The sequence below is a fragment of the Equus caballus genome, chromosome 20 (genome assembly GCF_041296265.1).
Source record: "Equus caballus isolate H_3958 breed thoroughbred chromosome 20, TB-T2T, whole genome shotgun sequence".
In the NCBI taxonomy this organism is placed as follows: domain Eukaryota; kingdom Metazoa; phylum Chordata; class Mammalia; order Perissodactyla; family Equidae; genus Equus; species Equus caballus.
The window spans coordinates 51,452,501-51,472,478 of NC_091703.1; the positions used below are offsets into that span (position 1 = coordinate 51,452,501).

The 19,978-nt window shown below is 37.9% G+C and overlaps 1 long non-coding RNA gene across 1 annotated transcript in view; it reads left to right on the forward strand.

The window, feature by feature from the left end:
* Window positions 1-19,978, forward strand: part of LOC138919555 (uncharacterized) — a 39,296-nt gene that overhangs the window by 1,449 nt on the left and 17,869 nt on the right. The window contains exons 1-2 of the long non-coding RNA XR_011429801.1: window positions 1-1,383; window positions 10,719-10,894. The exon at window positions 1-1,383 is cut by the window's left edge and continues 1,449 nt beyond it. This is a non-coding gene — a long non-coding RNA (uncharacterized lncRNA). The remainder of the gene's footprint in view (window positions 1,384-10,718; window positions 10,895-19,978) is intronic.

A 19,978-nucleotide genomic window follows, 5' to 3' on the forward strand; every position in this document is an offset into this window, starting at 1 on the left:
ATAATGAAAGCTATGTCTTTGTGTGAGACAAAAAGGGGAAAAAACCCAAAAGAATCAGGTCACAAAGACATGAGGGAAGATAGATAATATGAGAATTGACTTGAAACGATTGGTTACTAAACATTTTCTGACTTATAGATTCCATTAATGTTTATGCTGGGCGTGAAAGGAATTTGGCTGTATAATAAGGCACTGAGCAGTGCTGGAACTTTTCTGCGGGCAGCTAATGTTTATCTGAGAATCCTTCTTGCTCCTTCAGTCGCTGCTATAACTCCTCTCAGCTCAAGGTCACAAAAGCATATGGGAGTGGAGCTGTACATGAGTGTGAGGCCCCAGAATGTTCAGGGTAGAAGCAGAATATCCATAACCTGACCACCTTCTTTTCTATTTCCCTTGACGATGTCACTCGAGCTTAGGGAAACAGCCTCTCCATAGTTGTAAAAGGAAGATGCTCATCAAAGCCTTTTCTCTTTTCACTTAACATAGACTACTGCCAGGGGGATAATGAAAGACCTTGATGAAAGTTGTATTTTCCTTTTAGTTATACCACAATTTTATGTTCAAAATCCTACTGAAATACTGTGGTCCCCAAAACATAAAAATGCTAAAACTATATAATAGCCCTTTATACATATCAATGTTCTCCTTGAAAGTGAAGGAACTAGCTAAAAAGAGGTCTAATGCCACTTCCATGACCAAAAAGTTCCTGAAATAAAAAGGAAAAGCTTTTAATGTGCATCACTGTGCTGAGTCCTATACTAGACGCTTTCTATTTGGTCTGTTTCTCATAATTACCTGCTAGATGGTTATTATTATCTCCATTTATAAAGAAGGGAAACTTAGATTCAGAGAAACTATACTATTTAAGTTATACTAAATGCTATAACAAAGCAAGCTAGACATGTATAATGCCTTAAACATGATAGAAGCTTATTTCTTGCTTATGTAGTGTCAAAATGAGTAACACTGGTCTGTAGGGGTGTAATGTAAGCCCAGACAACTGGCTTTTATTTTGGTAATGCAGGTGCCTGAGTTAAGCTTTGATTGCTGAGGCATCCACTTCAAAGATGGCTATCTAGAATAGGCACATTGCCAGCCACATAACTAGATAAAGAGCCAGGCTGTCTCCCTCCACTGTGACTCCTTTGTTCTAGAGATCTTGGTTGACATCAATAACTGGCCATTTGGACCACTCCTTTTTCTCTTCCCACACTTTAAATTCCCACTCTTATGTTTTAAATTCACCAATAAAGAGTGAGCCTGTGAAACCCTAAGCCCCTACTCTTGACCCCAATGAAAGCAGAACCCCAGGCTCATGCACTATTTCTCTCTACCCATGACCTACTATGTGGCTGCAGGTGTAACCTATAATTTCCAAGTCCTGTAAGTAATAAACCTTTTTTTCAAAATTTCCTGATGGTTATTGCTGAAGAGCATCTTGCAATCATAATAAGAACCACAAGGGCCAGTCCAGCTACAACATTGGTTACAGATAGGCTGTGACCGACACACAAAACAAGGGGTTTCTCTTCCAAGCATTTATTCAGGGATCCAGGTTCTGTTCCATCTTCGGATTCTGTCACCTTCAACATGTGGGCTTCAAGGTGACTGAGGAAAGGGGAAGAGTAACGGAATCTCATATGGGAGTATTTTACGGACCAGTCATAAAAATGGTACATACTACTTCCTTTTACCAGAACTCAGTCATGTAGTCACTTTTAACTCTAAGGTAGGCTGCAAAAGGCAGTCTTTTGTGATCTCAGAAGAAAGAGAAAATGAGTTTTGGAACAGCAAGACAGTCTTAAGCACAGTAGACTTTTCTGGTCACCAAACATCCCTTTAAATCTTTGTCTCACAAGTAGAACAAACTTCTTCCCTCCTCAAGGGGAAACACATCAAAGTCTCATTCCAACAAAGTATCAGTCTAAGAATCCAGTATCTTCTAGAACTGTGCAATCTTTTCTGTCAGGTCTGGTTATGACATATAAAAATATAAGTTATTTTGCAGGAGATGAGTATTAGAATAATCATAACAATATCATTTGTAATAGCATATCATTGGAAATAAATTTCATGGAGGAGATTGAATAAATTGTGGTATAGTCAAAATGGTTAATTAACAATGAAAATGAATTAACTGCAACTACATCCAAAAATATAGATGAATTATAGAAATTTAATATATACGATTAATATGCCATTCTAACACATTTGTGTAACAATATGGATAAATTATTTTTTATTAGCAGGTGGCATAAGAACTTTCCAGAAAACACGCCCTGCTATATTAAGCACCTTCTTTGAAAAGCTCACTTTGGGTAGAAACTAATACTCTAAGCGCGAATGTGAATTGAGCTGTCTGCACAAGAAAGCAGACGGAGTCTGTTGCTCCAGGGAGCTGAGCTATGAAGAGCCAGAACATGGGTAGCAGGCTGCACAGGCCACAGTGTGAACCCTCCTCATGATTCCTAAATCTTCATTAAATTTGCCACACCGAAATGATGCTGAAATTCAAGTGGAGATTTTGGAGGAACCAAAGAAGAAAGTCAGTTTTAAAGCTCAATTAAATGCAGAGGCATGGGTGAAGGAGGGCAAAGGCAAAGAGAAGCATGAGCTGCTAGTTGTACAAACCCCCATCTGCCAGGAGAGAGGCACACTCTCCCCGGACCATGGAAGGGGGGTTCAGACTGAATTTAATCAGATCATTGCGGGGCAAGTGAGTGGATTCTAGCGATGACATGGATTATAATGATTGTTTGGCACTTCGGCTCACAGGAGATCTGAGGCAATGGAATAATTGCATATGGGAACAGTCAAGGATGATATTCACCATACTTTACAATATGTGCGGCACACGCAATGCTCAGTAAGAAAGATGTCAGCTCTGATATGGGAGCAGAGTCCCAGAGGTTCCCTGACATGGAAAACATTATCCCTTTTATTACTCATTCCTGAGAAAGTCTGGATGTCCCAGGAGAAGGGTGATAATAGCCCTGTTGACAGTGAGGACAACTGAGAGCTAGAGCAGTGGCTATTTACCAACAAGTATAAACATGTTTTCATATCTGAACAATCATTATGATCATATCCATGTGTACCAGGGGAATATGAGACCTAGGTCCTTTGATACTGCACAAAGTTGCAGAAAAGAGGCTGAAAATAAAGAAGGAAGGGAAATAACTTTTATCGTCTCCCCTTAACAGTAAGCCATATTCTCCTTCCTTGCAACCAAGTTACCATTATAACACCTAGGAATGGGCACAGTGTCTTCCACCTAAGAGAGGAAAGGAATATTATATACAGAAGATCTCATACAGGAAAGAGGAAAAAGAGACAAGTCAATTCCCTCTGACTCCAGAAAAATGTGGAAAGAAATTGGACAAGGCAAAAGAAGGGCAGGTAGAGGAGAGATGCTATAGCACGAAGTTTTCAGAGCTTCTAACATGGGCAGAGACAACGCCGGCAAGATGGACTGATGAGATCATTGGTAGCACAGAGTTTTACCCCCACTTCGATGCTTAAGGAAGAGATTCCACTAAGGCTATTCTTGTACTGAGCTGGGACAACTCTAATCAGAGCAGAAAAATGGCCACATATGCTAGTTAGGCAAAGGAAGAACTTGACCTAGCTTTCCCCAAGCATCTCAGCTGCCATGCCAATCTCAGCTGGGATGAGACTCAGAGTTTTCCACGTGCACTTGGGAGCGTTGGGAGGAGCACATAGAAGTTAGCTGAGAGTCTGACTGTGGTGTTGCTAGAAAAGGTGGTACTCATAGGAGCAAATTGATCTTGAGTTCAAGGACTGCCAGAGCCTGAGATTAAATGGGGGTTACAGTTTTATGTAGGAGGGTCTACACCACCAGTGAGACCTGAAGTTAGTCCTACTAAGTAAGGAAGACCACTGGGTCCCATCTGAGCTGAGAAAGAATAAACCACAATCTTGGTGGTAGCAAAATTAAGAGGCAAAATCCAGGAGAGCAAACAGATCAGGTGAGATAGAACATTACTATGGAGACAAGAGGGGCCTGAGGATAGAATTGTGACTTCCAAGGCCATCCCTTCTTTAACATATGGTCGCATAGACCCTCTTCCTCCATACGTTCTGATGTGATCTTGGAGTTGAACAGGGGAAATGAGTGCCACTCTGAAAGACTAAGCATTTACCTAAAGGAACATTTTAAGTTATTGTCTGGGGCTGAGTTGCTCAAATGGATTGGTAGGGAATGGAGTTCCCCATTATCCCTTAGAATGGTACTGATAAGATTTATTATGTGAAAAATCAAGAAAATATATTCTTTTTTTTTTTTTAAGGAAGATTAGCGCTGAGCTAACATTTGCCGCTGCCAATCCTCCTCTTTTTGCTGAGGAAGATTGGTCCTGAGCTAACATCCATGCCCATCTCTTCCTCTATACGTGTAACACCTGCCATAGCACTGCTTGCCAAGCAGTACTAGGTCTGCAGCCAGGATCCAAATTGGTGAACACCAGGTCGCCAAAGCAGAACATGCGAACTTAACCACTGTGCCACCGGGTCGGCCCCCAAAATATATTCTTTTTGTATATCTCAGTGCAATGTGAGTAAATGTGTGATTTCATAGGACAATAAAAACAGATTAACGAACTGTCAAAACTCAGCAGTTTGGAAACCTTTTGAAAAGTGTTTGGCAACCCCATGCAGCCCAAAAGTCTATAAGCTTCCACATGTTAGACCCTACTATGATTATTGTATCAAAGCACTGGTAGCAAATTTCCAAAAATAAAAATATGCTTCCCTGTCCAAGAATATAGGCATTATTTAAATTATTTGATGTTTTTCTATTCAAGTTGATTAAAATATATGATAGTGTGTCTTTGAAGTGAAAAATCCTAGCTGAAGAGAATATCATTTCAACTGAGGTTTCTGTAAAATCATTTCACACTGTACTTACTGTTTCATGGGAATCCATGATGCTTAAATCATTTATTTTTATTCCTTATTCAATATCATTGTTCATATAGCATTTTAACTCACGTTCTTTACTGTTTTCAATAATTGCCATCAGATTTTGGCTTTCCCAATTATCTCCTCTCTCTCTTTTATCTTTAATGCCACTTTCTCCTTTATTCCATTTTCTTCAAAGTAAGGAAAAGGGAAAAGGATTTATTCAGTGACTAGTCTGTTCTAGGTAAGGAAATATTTTAAAAAACATAAATGTAAGAGCTTTGAGCTTACAAACCTAGGCCAAACTCTAAGTCACATAAACTGCTGATGTTAACAAAAATTTAAGAAATTTTATAATAATTCAGAACAACATTTCATCAATATTCAAGAAAAAGCCTCAGATTCTAAAACTAGGAGAACTGAATGCCATCTATGGTTGCATGAAACTATTTCTTATTTCCCATGTTTAAGAAATGGGAAAGGAAGACTTTTCCAAATGTTTACTTCATCATTTAAAACTTGACATTTTAGGAGCTGGCCCCCTGGCCGAGTGGCTAAGTTCACGCGCTCTGCTGCAGGTGGCTCAGTGTTTCGTTGGTTCGAATCCTGGGTGCGGACATGGCACTGCTCATCAAACCACGCTGAGGCAGCATCCCACATGCCACAACTAGAAGGACCCACAACGAAGAATATACAACTATGTACCAGGGGGCTTTTGGGAGAAAAAAGAAAAAATAAAATCTTTAAAAAAACCAGTAAATTACTGTTTAAAAAAAAAACAAAACTGGACATTTTAAGATGTTAGACCTAAACATATATTTCAAACAAAGTATATGATCATCTTATGAAGAGGTTAAGAATAAGGGAGCAAGACTTCTAGGACTGTGTGCCCAGAGTCAAACATGCATGGACTAAACAAAGCCCTCTTTCAATCTTTTGACTCAAAGAAATCCATTCAATGACAAATAAATTATTTTCTCTTTTTAATAGGGGTATTATGTTAATAATGGCTTATGAACTAAAAACAATTTGCTCCAGATAATTTTAAATATCTAGAGACTTCTAATCGTGACATGAAATGAGAGCAAAGCTGTGTTTGCCCTTCATTTGTCAGAAAGGTCAAGTGTCTCAGAGCATTTAATTTAAAAAGAAAAAAGTGCACAAAACACAACACTATTTCACCAGTTGAAATGGCTCTGGAGTCTTCCATCAACTTCAGGAATTAGTTTCAAAGTGTTGTCTGCTTTCATTCAGGCTGCAACCAGCATGGAGCAGACCACCTGCTGTGAAATAAGGGTGTAGCGACCAACAGTTATTATAGCAGTAGCCATAAGTTTATTGCTTATTGCTACTAAACTTAAATCTTAGTAATTTTGAATTACTGAGTTAGCTTAGATTTATGGAGATGCACAATCATTTAGAATGGCATTCATTCCAGAAGGGTATATTATCTAAACCAATTTTCTTATAGTGGTGCAATTGCAATACTATAGTTACGGTTGTATCAGCATTTCCATTATAAAGTCCTATTTTCAGGGTTTTATAATTTGACCATAAAAATTCTCTCCTTGTTGAAACTTGGCAAACAAGGTCTGAGGCGTACAACTCAGTTTTGTTGGTTTTTTATAAGGAAATTAAGAAAACACACACACATTTGATCTATTCAGCCATTTTACACTTTAAGTCTGCAAACAACAACAAAAACACACCAACTCTATCTAGAAAGATAGAAAGAATTGGAGAAAAGAACAATTGCTCCAAAAAACCAAGGTGATAGAAATGGTCAATTTCTATCAGTTACACATCAAGTTCCTGTGAGGATAGCAAGAACAATAGTTTAGAAGGAGGTTTGCAAACGCAAGTGAAAAATCTCACCAATGTTAATAACAAACTAATGATTGGGGCAAGTCACTTCACCTCCAATTATCAAGTCCCTTATCTGTGAGGTTGAGAGGGTTACACCTCCTATATAAAGGTGTGAGAATCAAGTAAGTAGAAATGAAAACTTCAAAATTTTAAAAGCAGTCTACAAGCATGTAATATTATTTCTTTGGCTCACAATAGTTTTTTTCTTCTAAACTTATAATTCTTATTGTCCACACTTCTTATGTAGATTTATTATACATGCCTAGCTCTCTCCTGGAGTAGACTTCCTCTGTCTTGGTCTCCAACGTGCCACAAAAAATATTTGTTGAATTCATAGCTACTTAAATTGGTTTGGCATTTTCCTTTCACACTGAAAGTGGTTACCTGACTTTATTTTGCATAGAGTCCCCATTTCTAGTTGGAATTACTCAATCCTAAAACACAACGGTTGCCCTCTAGTGACAGACAGAGAATATGTATATGATGCTCTAAGGAAAGGCCAGAATCTGTCTTTATGTGACAGATCCATGAGAATTTAATTTGTGTAATTTATAGAGTATATAAAATAAGTGACAGGTCTTTAAAAATCTAAATTATTCAATATAAAAGAGGAAGGACATTTCTCAGTGTTGTATTAAGAGAAATGAAGAAGCACATAGGTTTTGATGGACAAATGGATAAAGAAGATGTGGTATATATACATGATGGAATACTACTCAGCCACAAAAAGTGATAAAATACAACCATTTGTGACAAGATGGATGGACCTTGAGGGTGTTATGCTAAGTGAATTAGGTCAGAGGGAGAAAATAAAATACCATACAATCTCACTCATAAGTAGAAGACAAAAACAGCAACAATCATATAGAGACAGAGATTGGATTGGTGGTTACCAGAAGGGAAGGGGGCAGGGAAGGGGTTGAAAGAGGTGCTTAGGCACATGTGTATGGTGATGGATTGTAATTGGTCTCTGGGTGATGAACATGATGTAATCTACACAGGAATCGAAATATAATGATGTACACCTGAAATTTATATAATGTTATAAACCAATGTTACTGCAATAAAAAACAAAAGTTTTAAAAAAAAGAGAGAGACGTGCTGTCTTAAGAAAGGTATTCCAGGAGTGTACCCTGATGAGCGAGCAAGAGAAGTCTAAAGGGGATGTTTTGAAGACCGCCTACCTAATAGTACAGTGTTCACCTGGGTGGTTCACTTCAATTAGCATTATAGGGGATGGTCTTCAGTTCTACTTTTTAAAATTCATCAGCATATGTTCAATATATGTTATAGACAGGTGCTAAATTAGGTGATTGAAATTCAAACGTAAATTAAAAATAGATCCCTATTCTCAAAGATGTTGTGATTTGGCGGAAGAAGTGAAAAAAAATCTGAAGATTTTAATAAAATATGACAAGAAAGTGGGAAAATAATATTTTGAGGGTACTTAAAGAGGACAAGGAGTGTTGAGAGGAAGTCTGGAAATACTTTCTGAAAGAGAAGACAGTTTGCTTGAAGCTTTTAGTGAGAACAGTTTTTCATCAGTTGAAGAAAGGCAGGAACACGTTACTGACTGAGGAGGGAACTGAGCACGTGTCTTTTGTTAGCATGTCCCCCCTTCCCCTGAGCTTCTCTCTGCAGCGTTCTGAGCTGGGTCTTAGGCACAAACACATAGATGTTGATTAGTATTTACTCATGATGATCCATCCTCCTGTTGGATGGCCCTGTTACAAAAGGCGGACATAATATGACCTCAGTAGGCTTTTCTGAGACACGGAGTTTAAAAGGTAGCTCCTGATTCTGTGATGGAGTGAAACTAGCAAATTGGCAAACTTGTTAAGATTTCGGCTACTTTTTGATAGAACAGTAAAGAGGAAATTTATTTAATTAACAACTATTTAGTGATTGGCTACTCCTGAAACAATGTGTGTCCCTGCCTTCATAGAGTTTATACTGTAATGAAAAAGATACACTGGCAAGTTGACCATTAAAAAGCGGCAGTGTTATCTGTAACTTAAATATAGCATATACCAGGACACTCTGGGAGTTTACAACATCAGGCATCTAATTTTGTATAATTCAAGGAACATAGCCTAGTGAAAATATCTGTAAGATGTGCTGGTGTTATGAAGGATTAGTGGAACTTAGTGATAGCAGAAATAAGCTAAAAGTTAGTTAGGAAAAGAGATGAAAGCACTAAGTGAGCTAGATATTAAATGGGAGTGGAAAGCAGTAGAGTGCCAAATGTATGGCAGTAGGAGTGGTTTGCAACAGATGCAGACAGTAAAGGGGTGCAGTGACTATAGATTTGAAAACAATAATAAGGGGCCGGATCGGTGGCACAGCAGGTAAGTGTGCACATTCCACTTCGGGAGCCTGGGGTTCCCAGGTGCAGATCCTGGGTGTGGACATGGCACCGCTTGGCACACCATGCTGTGGTAGGCATCCCACAAATAAAGTAGAGGAAGATGGGCATGGACGTTAGCTCAGGGCCAGTCTTCCTCAGCAAAAAGAGGAGAATTGATGGCAGTTAGCTCAGAGCTAATCTTCTTCAAAAAAAAAAAAAAAGAAAAAGAAAACAATAATGAAACAGTAGTTGATCTGCTTGCTATTATCACCATGCCCAAGAGATTCTAAACAGTGGCAGTGATAAAACATCCCTATGTGAAAAAATCTTTTGCCAGTCTACTTTTTAAGCAATCACTGCAGATTCTATTGAATTTTAAATTATATTTAAGCTTCTGTTAACCCAATTTTTTAACTTATCCTTTAATAAACACTTTATTCTACACAAAAGTTAATTTGGAGAAATTCCAGTTATACAACCAGTCTTCAACTCACTCCAACTCAGCCACATGCTTTCTTTCCAAGAGTAAGTGCCTAACAGTTCAAAATTATCCGGGCTTATTTTGAACACAGCCATTATTTTAACCCCAGTGGTGCAAAATATTCCTGTGCATAAACAACAGATTTGAAATAAACAATGTTAGCACAGTAATCGTAAATATGAAGAAACAGCACTTTAGTTACTCCTATTCTACAATTCTGTGTGACCGTCTGAAGTTTTAATTTGAATTTAAGATTAAAAATGTAAAACAGAGTGCAAATTCTAAGGTATAATATACATATGTCTATATAATACAATATGCATGTGTGCATATGATCAAATTATATATAAAATGTGAACTGTTTTCCTGAATACGTGATCCAGGCCTCAAATACGCAGGAACCCCACTGAAGGAAAGAACTCTCCTGGGCAGAAGGAGCAGGGAGTATATGTGAATTCATAAGGTTGAGAGACCACAGTATGTTCTTGGGAGAAGTGCAAGGACTTCAGTGTGGCTGGATCAGGAAAAGCAAAGGAGAGGATACTGAAGGGTTAGTCCTATTCAAAACCATGTGGGAGGCTGGAAGCTATGTTTTGAAATTTGGACTTGAACTCATGGTCACCTGGGAATCATTGAAGAGTTTCAAGAATGGGATTAGCATGATCATTTACTCTTTCTAGAGACAATTATGACAAAATTATAAGAATGGGTTATGGGGACAATATTGAGTTGGAAGATCAGTTTTGTGACTGCTGTCATTTCACTGAGAGAAAATGGTGCTACCAAGGTATGGGTCAACGGTTGGAGAAAAACACAGCTGGAGAGAGAGGAGTTTGGGTGCTTCTAGTATTTTGGTTTGGTAACTGAGTGGGTGACAGTGCTAGTCACAGGGCTAAGAAGACACAGGAGCAGGAGATTCAGAAGAGAGGATTATTTCGGCCATAGGTTGCATGATTCTCCATTGGGATGTAAAAATATTTTAATTCATTCAATTCCTTACAAGCCTCTTAGGCAGATAAATTTTTGTTTTGGGTGGGGGGGTGAGGAAGATTCACTCTAAGCTAACATCAACTGCCAATTCTCCTCTTCTTTTGCTTGAGGAAGATTATCCCTGAGCTAACATCTGTGCGAAGCCTTCTCTACTTTTTTGAATGTGGGACACCTCCACAGCACGGCTGGTGCGGGGAGCAGGTCCATGCCCGGCATCTGAATCCACGAACCTGGGCTGCAGAAGCAGAGCACACGGAACTTTAACCACTTGGCCAGGGGCCAGGCCCAAGGTAGGTATAATTTTTATCTCCCATTTTACAGGTGAGAAAACTGAGGAAAGAAAGGCCAAGAAACTTGCTCAAGGTCCCACAGCTAGTGATGGGATTTGAACCCAGACAGTCTAGCTCCAGAGTCCGTGCTCATTACCACTAACCTATATTACTATTAATTTCTTTAGTGGAATGAGTTGTTAATGAAAAATTACTTTGGTCAGGTCAGATTGCCTGATAAGCGCAGTAGCTCAAAGAATAAGATTTGTCTAGAATGAGATTCCAGGCAGGTAACCTTCAGTAGGGAGAAGGAAAGCTGAGTCCTATTTAATGCCTGGGTCAGGCACTGTGCCCGACCTCTTGGACGTCTTCGAGGTATAGAAGAGGACAACATATGCCACTGCAAGAAATACAAATGGAGGCAAGATGGTCACAAAAGAAGTAGAACTCCATCAAAGACACTTTTCAGGTACTTTGTATTGACAGCACCTGTCTGCCCCCAGCTTTCCCATACAGTCACACGTTTACCCATTTGTATGTCCGCAAGAAACTTACCTACATGATGTGGTACCAAATTCCCCACCAATCTGATGAAAAGTGAGAGAGTCTTTAGGGACAAAGAATCTGTAGAGAATTTCAAATATTTGATAGCACTTTCCGCTCCCTGACTCCATTTGTTTTCATTTCGCTCCTTTTAACTTGATTCTGTTGTAACAGATGCCGATAGAGTTTTTGACACTGAGAATGCCAGATCTATCATTAATGTGCTGCCAAACTGGGGAAGATTTACTAACAATATGTTTTGCCTGCATCAGTTCGCTTCTTTTAATAGAGAGACTCATTTGAATAACATCTGAATAAAGGAGTTAATAATAGTAGCCTAGAAGCAAAAGCCAGATTGGACTAATGAGCAACTGACCTGAATCTTCACCCTGAATTAAAATTGAATGGCATTAGAATAATTTTGAAGGCACAGAATGTTCTGTCAGTTCTAAACGCTCTTTCCATTCTCTCCCTCCTCCCCTCCCGCTACCATATTTTAAACATATTTTCACCTTCGCACCTCCTGGCTTTACCTGGGAGTTAAGAGAGGCTATCTTGGATTGACATAAAAATTATTCTGTACTATCAGCAGAAAATATCACTCTGAAATTGATTACAAATTTTATGTCTTCAGAAACGATGTGTCAAGTAGTTCATGCTGCTATATTCATACGTATGTAATGACTAAAAACTGGTAAGGGACGTTAATAAAATCATTTTCCACTTTTAACATTCAAATGCCTAAGAATGTTATAATGTTATATTCCATTCAGCTTTACCTGAACTTCTGAGTGAGCTACTCTTTCTTCAAGGGATTTTCAAAAAAGTTGTAAACAAAAAATAGAAAGTACACTACATAAGGCAATTTCAGAAACCTTTCTTTCAGAGAAGATTAAATAGGCTTTCAAATTTTAAATTAAATTAAGATGAAACCTAGACTGTAGGAAACATTCACTAGGTTTCTGGGGTAGACTCCACGGCTGATACGAGGAAGACCCGATCCTTTGTTTTTGTCAATGAGTCCAAGCCAATTTAATTAGGAAAAAAACATTAAAATGTCAAATTGCCAATTTAGAAAATATTCAATGTGTGGTTAGACATTTCCAAATAGCCTTAGAAAGTAAATAGGCTAGAAATTAATACAATTTACAGCTCTTTAAGTAAAACAACAAAAGGAGCCTCTGATCTCTACAATTTAGGCATCTAGACATATGAAAATTATAGATATTGAAAGTAAAAGGGCCTTTAAGGGGACCAACATCCCACACTGGTAAAATTCAGAAAGATAACTTAAAAATCTGTGAGTTGGTTCTGCTCCAAGGGAGACGTTAGCACCCAAGAATTCCCTGTTCTTCCTCTAATCTCCCTAGAAGAATTGTTTATAATTGTAGATGGACATTAATACAGCTTTCTTATTTTTATGGGTGTCACTATATGTACTTCTAATTCCACTGCTATAAAACACCAGATACTACAGGAGAAAATTTAATGTTGTCCAAACAGCAAAAAGGAAGGTAAGTCAACTTTTAAGATCAAAAAGTAGAGAAAGGAATTTTGTATTAAAGTAGAAATAATTGGTTAGGCCAGATTGTGAAAGAAAAACAATAAAAGACAAATTTGAAGGCATACAGTAAGTTGTAAAAGCCTCGAGGAAAAATAAACTTTTCCTTAGTTTAATCAAACCACTCAAGACGTGAAAATACCTTTAACTGATATTGTGAGGTCATTAGCAGAAAAACAATTTGTATTCTCCGTGGTACAACTTCTACCAATATAACAGTTAAAATTCTCTCCCAGATAAAATGTACTGGTTCTCCTACACACGATCAGATTATGGCTGATCTAGATATCAGAATGCCTACACTATGTGTGGCTCAAGAAATTATCAAAGAAATAATTACGATGACAGCATTCCCATAGGCAAAAGATTCCCCAGGCATAGATTAATTGGATTACAGTCTGTAAGAGTTTATGTTGACTTTTCTTACAATCCTTTCCTTTTTTACAAATAGAAATATATTAATTCCTCCTCTCTCTATATTAATTCAACAATACATCATGTGTAGAACAATTGCCAGTTAAAGCCTGTCTCCTAGTTCGGTAGCCCATGCTGAGCCTCTTTACATTAGAGCAAATACAAGCATTAACTAAATCAGTCAAAACATCTTTAGATCTTATAGTACTAGGTCTTTAAATGTAATGTTACGATAGTAGTAAATCCCTGTTCCTAGTGGAAGCTACCAAATGTTTTTATACTAGTTTATTAACTAATTATGACTTATTCGTACATTCTCCTCCTATTACTGTTCGTTGGTGTAACCCTCAACCCAGAGCCCCTAGTTTCTGAGTTCTCAACGAGCCTTTAGCTGATGGGGTTGGAGGGGATGAATGAATAAGGTGTGTGTGTCTGAGGGTATGGTATCATTATCTTCTGAGCTCTTACTGTCTAATCTGAGATTCAGGAGTTTCTCCTGGCCCAGACAGCTGGTCTTCTGCACATAACCAGAAGGAGGCATTTGGGCAGCATCGCTCCAGACTTTTCTATGTAAGTCTGGGCTGCGAGCTGATGCAACTCTCTCATACTCAGCTCTTGTCATCTGAATCCATTTCCCCTCTGCTTGTGATCTAGGGAACTCGAAGTTTTTATCATCTCCCTTCCTGAAATTTTAGCTGGTCTCTCTCATGTGCAGAAATACCAAAGTCCTTACATCGGTGTGAATCTTCTTTTGGTATTGGTCAATACAAAGTCTGTGTGGTAGTTTTTGCTTGCTTTTTAAAAATCTTTAACAAACTTTTTTATAGCTACTCTGCAAAGGCAGGAAGAATCCCTACCCAAAATTTTGTTCGTTTGTTGAGACTGATGCCACAAACCCCTCCCTGGTAATAGTCAAGATTTATTACTTACACAATCTAGGTCTCTGAGGGGAGCAGGGCAGGCCTCTCAAGGAGGTCCAAAATGGCTTAAGAAAGCAAGGAAAGGAGCCTGGCTGGGATTTTCATTGTGATTAGAGGATTGCCCTGGGGTGAAGTGTTGCTCACAAATGTTTTGCATGCTTTGAATCTCCAACCTGTGTCAGAGAGGGAGCACCCAGCTTTTCTTATCCCCTTGTCCAGATAGATATGGGACACAAGGAGGACTGAGGTTTGCAAGCTGCCAGCAGTCAGACATCAAAAAGTTGAGTCAGACCACTTATTATACACACATTCTGTGTGTCAGACCTGGTTAGAGGCACTTAGGATAAAACAGAGAACAATACCTAATATCATTGTGCCTTCATTCTAATCAGGGAAGACAGAAAGTGCACAACAGACACAAGTGAAACAAATAGTATGTTAGATCCCAGTGAGCAACATGGAAACAAAGGGAGTAGAACCGAGGCAGGAGGATGCGGGAGGCAGGTGGTTGGGGGCAGACGTGCAATTTTAAACAGGGTGATTGAGCAGGGCCTCATGGAAAAGAGGAAATTTAAACAAATATTTAAAGCTGGTGAAAGAGTTAGCCAAGCAGAACCTAAGGAAGAACCTTGCGGGAGGAAGGAGCAGCCAGTGCGAAGACAGGAAGGAAGATGGATACCTGCTGGTGTGTCTGAGAAAGAGCAAGGAGACAGGTGCCAAGGAGGGAAGTGAGCCAGGGAAGGAGGGGATCCATCAGAGAGGACACAGGGAGACAGACTATGGAAAGTGCTGTAGCTCATTGCAAGAAATGACAGAGTGAAATGGGGAGCAATGAGAGAGGTGTGCTCAGAGGAATGCTAGGATCGGATTTAGATTTTGAAAAGATTCCTTTAGCTGCTGCATTGAGAATAGACTGTAAGGGGGTAACCGTGGCAGTGAAGAGGCCACTTAGGAAGCTATTATCTCAAACTGGGTGAGAAACGCTTTAGACTTAGGCCAGAGAGAAGAATAGAAGTAGTTTAATTCTAATACATATTGTGAAGACAGAGTCGACAGGATTTACTGTCAGATGGGATCTGGCATGTGAGAGGAAGACAGGTCAAGGAAGACGCCCAATGTTTTTGGCTTGAACAACTCTGGACATCTGCTGTAGGTAGAACAGGTTTTTATAAAAATGTGTGAATTAAGCCAAGGTCTGCCTTCCAGTACTCCATTCATAGCACGATTCGATGAAAGATTAACATAGGTAATGTAGAAGGCGGAAACAGATTTTAAAATATAAGCAAGTAATGAGTTAAGGTACAACTGGGGCAAAATGGGTAATGGTTCAGTGTGTGGACACTAGAGTGACACTTCCTAGTTTCAAATCCAGACTCCGCCTCTTTCTTGCAAAGTGATTTTCAGAAAATCAATTACTTTATATCTAAGTTTACTCTTTTGCAAAATGGAAGTAAGAGTATGTATTTATTATGGTTGAGGGTGTTGGAGTATAAAGATCATGGAGTTTAGATTTGGCGTTGAATTTGAGTCCTTGCTAAATTCCTTAGTAAATTATGATACTGTATTCACTTCTTTGACCTCAATTTCTCTGTTTGAAAAGCAAGAAAAATAATACCTAATTTGTGTACTTGTAAGGATTAGGAAAGAACAATGTATTTGGTCTAAAGTTGGTGTCCAATCATTAGCAGTTAATTATAACTTGCAATTTTTCTTCTTTGATGTATTAATTTTTCCTCTTTAAAAATGATTTAAGTAAGCCCACAGATTTTTTTCTCCATCTCATTTTTATCTAACTTCTATCAGCAAATATAACATAGCAGGGAATGGTCCTCAGAAAATACTAAGCAGCCTTGTCCTTGAGATGGTGCAAAGACAGTAACCACTCTTCACCTTGCTTCTGCTTCAAAACAGCAGATTAATGATACTAGTTGACCTAGGATACATTCTGAATTAGATAAAGTTGATGTTTAATGCCCTTCCTATTACCCTTACTTTACCACATCTCTACTTTCTGTCTCTCTTTCCATCCCTAACAGATTCCTCAGCCTCAGTATCTCCCTCTCATATCTTCAGAATTATATATGTAAATATCAACTCACATCTACAAGATCAATTCATAGTGGATGTGTACCAGCCGTCAGTTCATTGCACACTTATCAAGAGTCTTTGAGAATGAAATGGTGAAAATTTAAACGACTGTGAGCTGGGGCTAACTTCTGTGAGGGGTGCTGCTAGACTGGTCTACTTACTTTGGCAATGACCATAGAAACTAAAATAATGGTTGGATTCCCTAATTTCAAGCACTTCTTACTAACACTTAAAGGGTAGTATTTTAACTTGGGACTTAAACACATGTGTTGAATTTTCAGTTGCAAATGATGATAAAATCTATATTTTACAATGTTTTCTATGCTAGGCATCTGGTATTAAGCATTTACATATATAAATACATTCTTAAAAATATATTTGAAGCTAGACATAATAGTTATCAATAATTACAATGAGGTACTAGGTTACACAGCCAATCCTCTGGAGTTTCATGTTTCTTAGAGTTTCAATAACACCCTTATGAGAAAGGGCAAGATGTTAACCTCTGAACATCTTTGTGACATGGTTTCATGCCTTGCACCAGCTCTGTTGATTCTTGTGGGTTCTGCACACATTAACTGGAGAGATGAAATGCTAGAATTATAGTAGCCTATGCTTTCCCTTTAAATGTGAAAGCACCTATAAAAATACACAGTAAAATACCTGCATATTGTCCTTTGACTGTTTTTAAAATGTGACAAGAGGAGAATTTAAGTCCCCCTAGATATAAAAGTTTCTCTTTATCAGAGTGCTTTTTTTACAAATATGGCAGCAAGAGGTTTTAGATAATCCCTATATTTATATGCGAAATGAACAAACAAAAAAATAAGAAAAAAAATAACTTCTCTGGTGAGTAATATCTATAAGAAACTCCTGTTATTCAGAATGTTTGGTTTATTGTTTGTAATTCATTCATGTACCCACCATGCATTTACTTATTTATCAAAACTTGGTTGCACATATACCACATTTTAGGTACTAGCGAGGCGAAGATGAATACGGGTCTAGTCATGTAAGGACCCCTTACTCTCACCATCAAATTTCCTAAAATAATTGGAATTCAAAATGGTTGATCTCCATCCCAATAGGTGTCACTGTTTCACAGCTTTATGTCTAATCCAAACCTCAAAGTTTCTTTGGTGTGTACTGTGTAAAAACAAAACAAAACAAAAAATAAGAGACGTACTTCTTGCCTTAAAATTGCTTAAAACATCTTAAATTTGTAAATGAAAGGCTCTGAGAAAAGCCTTATTGAAAAGCAAATTAAGGAGTTGCTACAACTATATGTTAAGGGCACCAGGAAAAATGTCCTACATTATAGAGTTTCTTCCACCTTTATTTTGTCATTCATTCAGTCATCAAGCAAATATATTAAGCTCAAACTGTAATCTAAAGGCTGTGCTATATTTTGGGGTACAGAAGTATATGAGAATTGTTTTTTTTCCTTTTTGTATAGCAGGGAATGTAGATAAAAATGAAATAATCATTCTGTAATGTGATAGACGTGCTTTAAAAAATTTAGCGAGATGTCCTAGATTTTAGAAAAACTGTCTGAGATATTAGGTAAGATTTAATATGGGAGACTTTGAAGGACAAATAGTACAGACAGGGCTAGGGTGAAATGACCCAGGCATTCTCCTTGAGTGAAAAATTTGGGATGTGCCAAATAATTCAGTAATTCAGATAAGTAAGACTTTAATAAAATATTTTAAAAATCAAGTTGGCAAACTATTGTCAATGGGCTGGCCACTGTTTTTGTAAATAAAGTTTTGTGGGGCTTTCAACAAGCAGGAATGAGAGGTCAGGGTATTCTGGGATGAGAAAACAACATGAGAAAACACTGGAATATGTGGGAATGGCATGTGAGATGTTCAAGAATGACAACTAGCCTTGAGAGGTTAAGAAGAGTGTCTGAATGGAAGCAGATTTTTTTAAAATGTGAAATTCTGGATTATAGAGTCATTTCACCCTCTTCTAAATTTTCCATCCTGCAGCAAGCCGTGGATTAGATTAACTGACCTTGAAGTATTTATGATTTATATGAAAGCACGATGGAGTTTTAATATTATTTGCTCAACTGAATATTTTCCATCCTATTTTAACAAACCTGAAAGGAATGTGAAGGAACAGTGAGGGGAAGGAGGGATTGAAAAGGGTGTAGAAAAGAGACAGTCAGGACTTAGAAGATAGCCTTTGCTTACTATGCAATTTTGCTGGTGTGTCTTGCATGAAACAAGCATGGCACACATAAATAGATGAGATTTGTAGAAACGATACATGCACAGAGCACTAAAGGAATATATAATAAGACTATAGATAGGTGGAAAATATTTAAGTTTTCTTCCAAGAAATGAAATTCTGCATTTGTTTCAAGGATTTTTTTAAATTTTTCCTGGCTTTGTTCAGGAATGATTGACAAAAATTTTATATGTTTAGGTTGTACATTGTGAATTTTTAAGGTGTACATGATGATTTAATATATGTATAACTTGTGAAATGAGTACTACAATCAAGCTTATTAGCATATCCATCCTCTCACAGTTACCGGCTTTTTTTGTGTGCAATGAGAACACTTAAGATTTACCATCTTAGTAAATTTCAAGTATACGCTATAGTATTATTAACATTACTAACTGTAATTGCCATGTTGTACTACAGATCCCCGGAATTTATTGATCTTATAACTGAAAGATTGTCTCCTTTGACTAACATTTCCCCTTTCCCCGATGCCCAGCCCCCAACCATGGTAAGCACTCTTTTATTTACTCTCTGGTTCTATGAAGCCATACACAGAAAAACAAATACTGTATGATCTCATTTATATGTGGGATCTAAAAAATTCTGTACCCATTTTGAAGGAAAAAAAATACCTGTGATGGTATAGGTTGATTGGAAAGCATGTGATGTGAGAATGGTGGAGAGTGCTGGAAAGGATAAGTCATTTGAAACGTATAAACAACATGAAAAAGAAACAGACATCGTAACGTTCAAAGGAATGAAAGTTACCAAAAGTAGTATACTTGGTTCTCTACCATAGGAAGAGCACAACTGTATTTTTCTATTATATATACATATCATATATATATATTTGAACTGTATGTACATCTAGAAATAATTACGTCTGTATTTGATTTTTAGGTTATTATTGGTTTTTCCATAAAGCTCACCACTAAACTTCAAGGTCAACGGTGAATTATTTTACAGTGTAGGGAACTTCTGGATTCAGGGAGAAAACCTTAAGAAAGTAGGGGCACCACAACCTAAAATCTGGCCATGTCACCACTTACTGAGTTCGTGTTAAAGAACTCTGAGGGAATCAGCTAAAAGCCTAGAGCCCAGACACAATGTTGAAATTAGAATGAGCCACGCACCTCAACTCACCTATCATGTGGCCTTCTCTAAGTCTGTCTATGTCTGATATGCTTTTCTTTAAAACTAGAGTAATACTTACAGCAAACTTCAAAGCAATGTCAAAGACATTCATGAATACAGTAGTTATCACCAAGCCCCATTATGTGCTTCTTGGCTCCCAGGAGTTCACAATAAAAAAATAAGCTGTCATCAAATATAGCATGAAAA